At 44.0% G+C, this 7,052-nt stretch overlaps 1 long non-coding RNA gene across 1 annotated transcript; it reads left to right on the top strand.

The window, feature by feature from the left end:
- The first annotated feature begins 214 nt into the window (after nt 1-214).
- Nucleotides 215-4,552, top strand: LOC132020584 (uncharacterized). The gene is made up of 3 exons (XR_009405035.1): nt 215-330; nt 2,913-3,049; nt 3,482-4,552. It is a non-coding gene; the product is annotated as an uncharacterized LOC132020584 (long non-coding RNA).
- The last annotated feature ends 2,500 nt before the right edge of the window (nt 4,553-7,052 follow it).

The raw sequence follows: 7,052 nt of genomic DNA, 5'->3' as shown, positions 1-7,052 counted from the left end.
AGATGGCGCCTGGCGAGTTTCCAGGTTAGGGTTGCCTCCTGCGACTAAGCGGAATGCCCAAAGAGGAAGTAAACAGCATTGGTTGCTAGCGAAGTTGTTCGTTTAGGTGCGCAGCCTGATTCGCTCCCTCCTGTACCCTGCTCGCTGATTGGTCATGTAAGCATATATAAGTGTGTAGACTTGCAGAAATAAAAAGAGGAAGATGCATCTGAACTGGGGCTTCTTGTCATCCTTGCGGGTCGAGGGCGATAAATGGCGCCGGCACCCGGGAACTAAATAAAGGAATCTTGCAAGGTAATCCGCAGGAAAGCGGGGAGTAAAGGTCCGCAGGTAAGCGGGGACATTAGCCACGTTCAAAAGTGGGAATTCCGCGGTAAAGCGGGGAGTAATGGTCGACTGAAGTACATGCGTGTAAAAGCTTAATGTGTTAGTTCGTGTCGTTAACATCCGCGTCTATTGTCTGTGTGTTCATAATGGGATCTGAAGTATCTAAAGTGCGGTTGGAAGGGTCTTTAAAAGACCTGCTGAAAGCCAATGGAACTTCACTAAAAGCAAAAACTGCTCAGGCCTTTTTGAATACAGTGGAAAAGGCGGCTCTCTAAACATACCTCAATGGGACCACTTAGGGGAGGATTTGAAGAAACAGGACAATAAAACGCCTTTGCCACCTGGGACCCTGGCAATATGGACCTTAGTCTGGGGATGCCTGGTGGGGCCTAAACCCAAATGTGAATCAGCTCTGCAAGAGGGAGCAGAGGCATTGGAAAAAGTGAAAGAGGAGCGGTCTTCTTGTGCCTCAGAGGGGGTAGTTCTAGTGAAGAGAAAGAGGAAATGTCAGGGGTGGAGTTAGACCATAAAATGCACTCCCAAGTTTGAACAGTTGAAACTGTCAACTCCAGCGACACCTAGTGCCCCTCCGCAGTATAATCCTATGGCATGCCAAGGAGCTTGTAGCTGCTGCGCCACATGTGGTAGTGGCAGGTTTTCAAGCTGGAGAGATCATGACCTGACCTCTGCCTTTCCGGTTTTAGAGGACCAAAACAACCAGCGGTATCATCAGCCTCTTGATTTTAAACTAGTTAAGCAATTAAAGGAAGCAGTCATGCAGTATGGCCCTCAGGCAGCCTTTACGGTCTCTTTGTTGGAGACCATAGCGGGAATGAAATTAGTCCCTGAAGACTGGGGTAACCTAGCCTGCGCAACCTTGTCAGGAGGGCAATATCTAGTATGGAAAACAGCCTGGCAAGAATACTCACAGGACACTGCCCGCCGTAATGCAGCAGCTGGAAATCCTCAGTGGGACCTAGAAATGTTAATGGGAATGGGACCGGACATGGGAAAGCAGGCCCAAATACAATACAACCCTGCAGTGTATCTGCAAATAGCCGTGGCGGCCACTAAAGCATGAAGAACAATTCAAGGCAGTGGGGATTTACAGGGTCAGCTGTCTAAGGTAATACAAGGACCAAATGAAGCATATGCTGATTTTGTAGCGAGGCTGATGCAAACAGCTGGTCGAATATTTGGGGAGGTAGAGGCAGCCATGCCATTGATAAAACAGCTGGCGTATGAGCAAGCTAATAAATGGTGTAAAGAAGCCAAAGACTTGAGTGCATATATTAAAGTTTGCAGGGATATAAATGACAGTGTTATTCAAGGGCAGGTTACGGCTGCACCAATCACTCAAGGTTTACAGGGATTACAGGGAGCTCAACAATATAAACATAGGGGTACTCCTGGAGTTTGCTATTACTGCAAGAAGCCAGGACACCTGTAGGAGCTATGGTTACCAAAGAAGAGAGTTGGACCTTCCTATTTCAAAGCTCCTCTCCCCAAGAAACCGAGCTGCTCACAGTGATAAAACATTCAAACATTTCAAATGTTTCATCAAGAACCCTTCAACCTTTTATCAGATAGTAGATAATGTGGTGCAAGCTGTCTCTATCATTGAAAGTGTGGGTTCTATTAATGCCAGGTCTACTATCTCTGAGGCATTACAAGAAATCCAAACATTAGTTTGGGACAGGAAGGCTCCATTTTATAATGGCCACATACGAGCTCATACAACCTTACCAGGCCCCCTGATAAAAGGTAATTAATTGGTTAGCAGACTCCTTAACCAGAGGAGAATTTGTCTTTGCCATTGAGGACCCTGTGCAACAGGCGAGACATTATCATAAGCTGTTCCATGTGAATGCTTTAACCCTTCACCTCACATTTAACATAACAAAAGCACAGGCAAGGGACATAGTAGTCTCCTGCAGAAATAGCGTGACCTTACTACCTGCACCGTCCTTGGGGGTTAATCCTAAGGGTTTGTTACCTAATCATATATGGCAAATGGATGTCACACATGTTTCAGAATTTGAAAAGTTAAAATATGTTCATGTCTCTGTAGATACCTGCTCTGGAATAATTTTCGCCTCAGTGCATACGGGGGGCGGGGGGGGGGGGCATCCAGAGATGTTATCGTCCATTGCCTACAGGCTTTCGCAGCATGGGGAAAGCCACGCCAGTTAAAGACAGATAATGGCCCAGCCTACACCTCACAACCCTTTAAAGCCTTCCTACAACAACTTGACATTCACTTGATACATGGAATACCCTATAACCCACAAGGACAGAGTGTTATGGAGCGCGCGCATCTTACAATAAAAAATGCGCTTTATAAACAAAAAGGGGGGATAGGGGACACCTTCAGGCCCCCTAAAGATAAGCTCAACACCATTCTCTTTATTTTGAATTTTTTAACATTGGATAAAATGGGTAAATCAGCTGCAGACAGACATGCAAATAATGCTGCTGCTCCCCCTAAGCCTTTAGTACTTTGGAAGGACATCCTCACAGGAAAGTGGAATGGACCAGATCCAGTGTTAGTATGGAGTAGGGGGTCTGTATGTGTTTTTCCACAGGAAAAGGAGGCTACAATTTGGATCCCAGAGCGGCTGGTGCGTGCAGCCTTGCCTCTGAACACCAGTCATGATGCTGAAGATGCTGATGATAACTCTGGGGATGCTACACTCCTGAAGCGGACTCAAGCCAGAGAACTGTGAGCAGTGGTTAAAGCATGGCCATATCCTTTACCAGTGACTAACTCTTCTCTCATATTCCCTCCTCTCTTTACTACCAACTCTCCTATAGGGCTACCCACTGTTCACATATCTACAGACATTGCAGAGGTGACTAATATTACTGTCTCCCTGTCCAGCACTCTCTGCTTTGTGTTGTATCTCAATACATCAGTCCGCACCCTGGACTGTATTCGCCTGAGCAATCAGACCCTGGGGCAACCTTTTCACCATTCCTCAAACATAGGTAACATTACTGTGATCCAGGGTTTGGCCCCTGTGAAACCTATTAATGCCTCGGGGCCATATCAACCTTTTAAGTTGCCCCGGTGCACCAATAATAGGGTATGGCCACCGGAGTGGTCTGGATGTCAGAGTACCTCGTGCTCAGTCTACCCATGTTCCTATCCCAGTTTCCATTCCAGAGGACAAGTTACCGGTGGTGCTATCCAGAAAGAAGAGAGATTTTGGTATCACAGCTGCCATTGTGACAGCATTGGCTGTATCTACAGCAGCTGCCACGGCAGCAGCAGTCTCACTTGCTACAACTATACCCACTGCGGAAGCTGTGAACACCCTTGCAGAAGGAACGGTGGCTGCCCTTCAAACACAGACTCAGATCAATGCACATTTGCAAGCAGGAATCCTGATAGTCAACCAGAGAGTGGATTTGGTTCAAGAACAAGTGGACATATTGGGGGCCCTATTGGGACTGGGATATATAGCACCCTTCCTGGCAATTTGTGTAATTCCCATAGCCTATACTAATATGAGTGACTTACAGAATGTCTCCTGACAGCTCTCCCAATACTTGCGGGGGAATTGGTCCGCAGAATTCCAAAACTATACTCAGCACCTGCTACTAGGCATAACAAGGATAAATACCAGAGTTGAGTTTGCAAACCTCCCAGAGATAATCAAAACATTGCAAGATGTGTTAACCTTCATGAAACAATGGGCTAGCATAATTGGTCTGCTGATAATCCTTGTAGTGGGCTTGATTCTGCTAGTAAGGAAACTGCAAATTTGGAGGTGATAGCTACATAGGCAACAGCAAGCCCTGGTGCATGCCTTGTTAGCCATCGAGGCTGGTACATCCCCCCAAGTGTGGCTAAGTATGCTGGATCAGTAGTCAACAACGGGTAAGATTGGTGGGGGAAATATACCAACCTAAGACAGGACGCAGATCATTGATATCTGCCATCTGGTGACAGGTAAGGATATTCCCCGCCACTGACAACCTAAGACAGGCACGATCCCTGCCATAAAAGAAAAAAGGGGAAGATATTGGAGGCAGGCCCCTGGCCAGGGCGGCCTCCACCATTAAAAGATGGCGCCTGGCTAGTTGCCAGGTTAGGGTTGCCTCATGAGACTAAGCGGAACACCCAAAGAGGAAGTAAACAGCATTGATTGCTAGCGAAGTTGTTCGTTTAGGTGCGCAGCCTGATTCGCTCCCTCCTGTACCCTGCTCGCTGATTGGTCATGTAAGCGTATATAAGTGTGTAGACTTGTGGAAATAAAAGGAGAGAAGATACATCTGAACTGGGGCTTCTTGTCGTCCTTGTGGGTCGAGGGCGATACCATATAATGGAATATTAGCAATAAAAAAGGGTAAACCATTGATACAACACCAGGAATGAATCTCAAAATAATTATTCTGAGTGAAAGAACACTGAAAAGGAAGAGTGCATATTTAATGACTCTGTAAAACTCTATGTACTGTAAAACTCTAGAAGACATAATCTAATCTATAGTGACATAAAGTAGATCAGGGTTTCCTGAGGACAGGAGAGTGTTGGGTGACAGGGACAAGAGAGAAGGAGTAATTACAAAATGCATGAGGAAGCTTTTCGGGATAGTTGCTGTTTTCACCATCTTGATTATGGTGACATTTTCATGGATATAGATAAACAGAGATAGATATACGTCAAAACTTACCAAATTTTACTCTTGAAATATATTCAGATTATTGTGTGTCAACTATATCTCAATAAAACTATTTTTTTAAGATTCTATTTATTTGGACAGTGCACACACATGAACAGGGGAAGAGGCAGAAGGAGAGGGAGAATCCTAAGCAGACTCCCTGCTGAGCACAGAGCTGCCTTGGCACTCCATCCCATGACCTGAGATCATGACCTGAGCCACAACCAGGAGCTGGACACAACCACCTGAGCCACCCATGCACCCCCTCACTGAAACTATTTTTAAAGGAGTTCATAACAAAAGACACTGTCACAGTAATCCAGGTGAACAACAACAGAGGTTTGGAATGGAATTAAAAGTGGAAATGGAGGAGCACCTTGGTGGCTGCTAGGTGTCTCAACTGACAATTTTGGTTGAGGTCATGATCTAATGGGTCATGAGATGGAGCCCAGGTTGCTCAGCGGGAGTCTGCTTAAAAGTCTCTCCCTCTACCTCTTCTCCAACTCAAACTAGTGTGCATGCTTTCTCGCTCCCTAATAAATAAATAAATCTTTTTTAAAAAGGTAGAAATGGAGGGGCACCTGGGTGGCTCAGTAAAGCCTCTGCCTTCGGCTCAAGTCATGATCTCAGGGTCCTGGGATCAAGTCCCCCATCGGGCTCTCTGCTCAGCGGGGAGCCTGTTTCCCCTACTCTCTTTCTGCCTGCCTCTCTGCCTACTTGTGATCTCTCGCTCGCTCGCTCACTCTTTGTCAAATAAATAAATAAAATCTTTTTTTCAAAAGTAGAAATGGAAAGAAGAGAGGAGATTTAGAATATACTTCGCTGGTGGCAATGATAAAATTTGTTGATGTAGAAAAATGAAATCAGGAAGCTCTTCAGTTTGGAATCTGAACAACTTAAGGTCATTTCCTAAGATGGGGAAGACTTTGGAGTAGGGATATAGAAGAGAATATCTACCCCATCACTGTTTGGGCTAGTGGGGAAACGGGGGTAACTAGGTGTCCATCATCAAGAGAATGAATACATGAAATGGAGATAATGCAGCAGCTAGAAGGATGAATTACATGTACCTCGTGCAACATGAATAGAACTCAAAAACACGTTCATGGAAAAAGTAAAATAATAAAATATATAGAATAATTTAACTAAATATGAAACAAATAAAGAATAGTACATATTTTATAAAGATACAAACAAGCTCAAGGACTATATCAAACATCAAAGTATGTTTGTGAAAGTGGGGATATGGGGGCAAGGGGAAAGGTAAATGGACTGCAAGAGAGGCATATATGACTGATGAAGATGGTGACCCATGACCTTAGGAATCTGATTAACTCTAATCACTATAAACTTTAAAACATGGATGAAAGAAATTGCAAACAACACAAACCAATGGAAAGATATCCCATGCTCACAGATTGGAAAAATAAATATTGGGGGCTTCTGGCTGGCATCGTCAGTACAGCATGTGACTCTTGATCTCAGGAATGGTAAGTTTGAGCCCCACCCTGGATATAGAGATTACTTAAAAATAATAAAAAATCTTTAAAAGAAAGAATATTATTAAAAATGTCTACACTACCCAAAGCAGTATATAAATTTAATGCAATCCCTATCAAAACACCAACAGATTTTTCAAAGAACTAGAACAAACAATCCTAAAATTTGTATGGAACCACAAAAGACCCCAACTAGCCAAAGCAGTCTTGAAAAAAAAAAAACAAAAAAACAACTGGAGGTATCACAATTCGAGATTTCAAGAATCCCTACAAAGCTGTAGTAATCCAAACAGTACAGTACTAGCACAAAACAGACATATGAATCAATGGAATGGAAATGAACATCCAGAAATAAGCCCACAGTTATATGGTCAACAAATCTTTGACAAAGGAGGCAGGAATATGCAAGAGAGAAAGACAATGGTAGTCGAGCTAGGGCTAAGCATTTATTTCCTTCCAGGACTTTCTAGTTCTTAAGTTTTATGCTTGTATTTGATTATAGATGTCAGTGACATTTCATGGTTTCAAAGTCCTTGATGCTCTGAGAAGTGTAGAGTCT

This window comes from Mustela nigripes, chromosome 6 (assembly GCF_022355385.1).
Source record: "Mustela nigripes isolate SB6536 chromosome 6, MUSNIG.SB6536, whole genome shotgun sequence".
Lineage (NCBI taxonomy): Eukaryota > Metazoa > Chordata > Mammalia > Carnivora > Mustelidae > Mustela > Mustela nigripes.
This window is presented reverse-complemented; position numbering and strand designations above follow the sequence as displayed.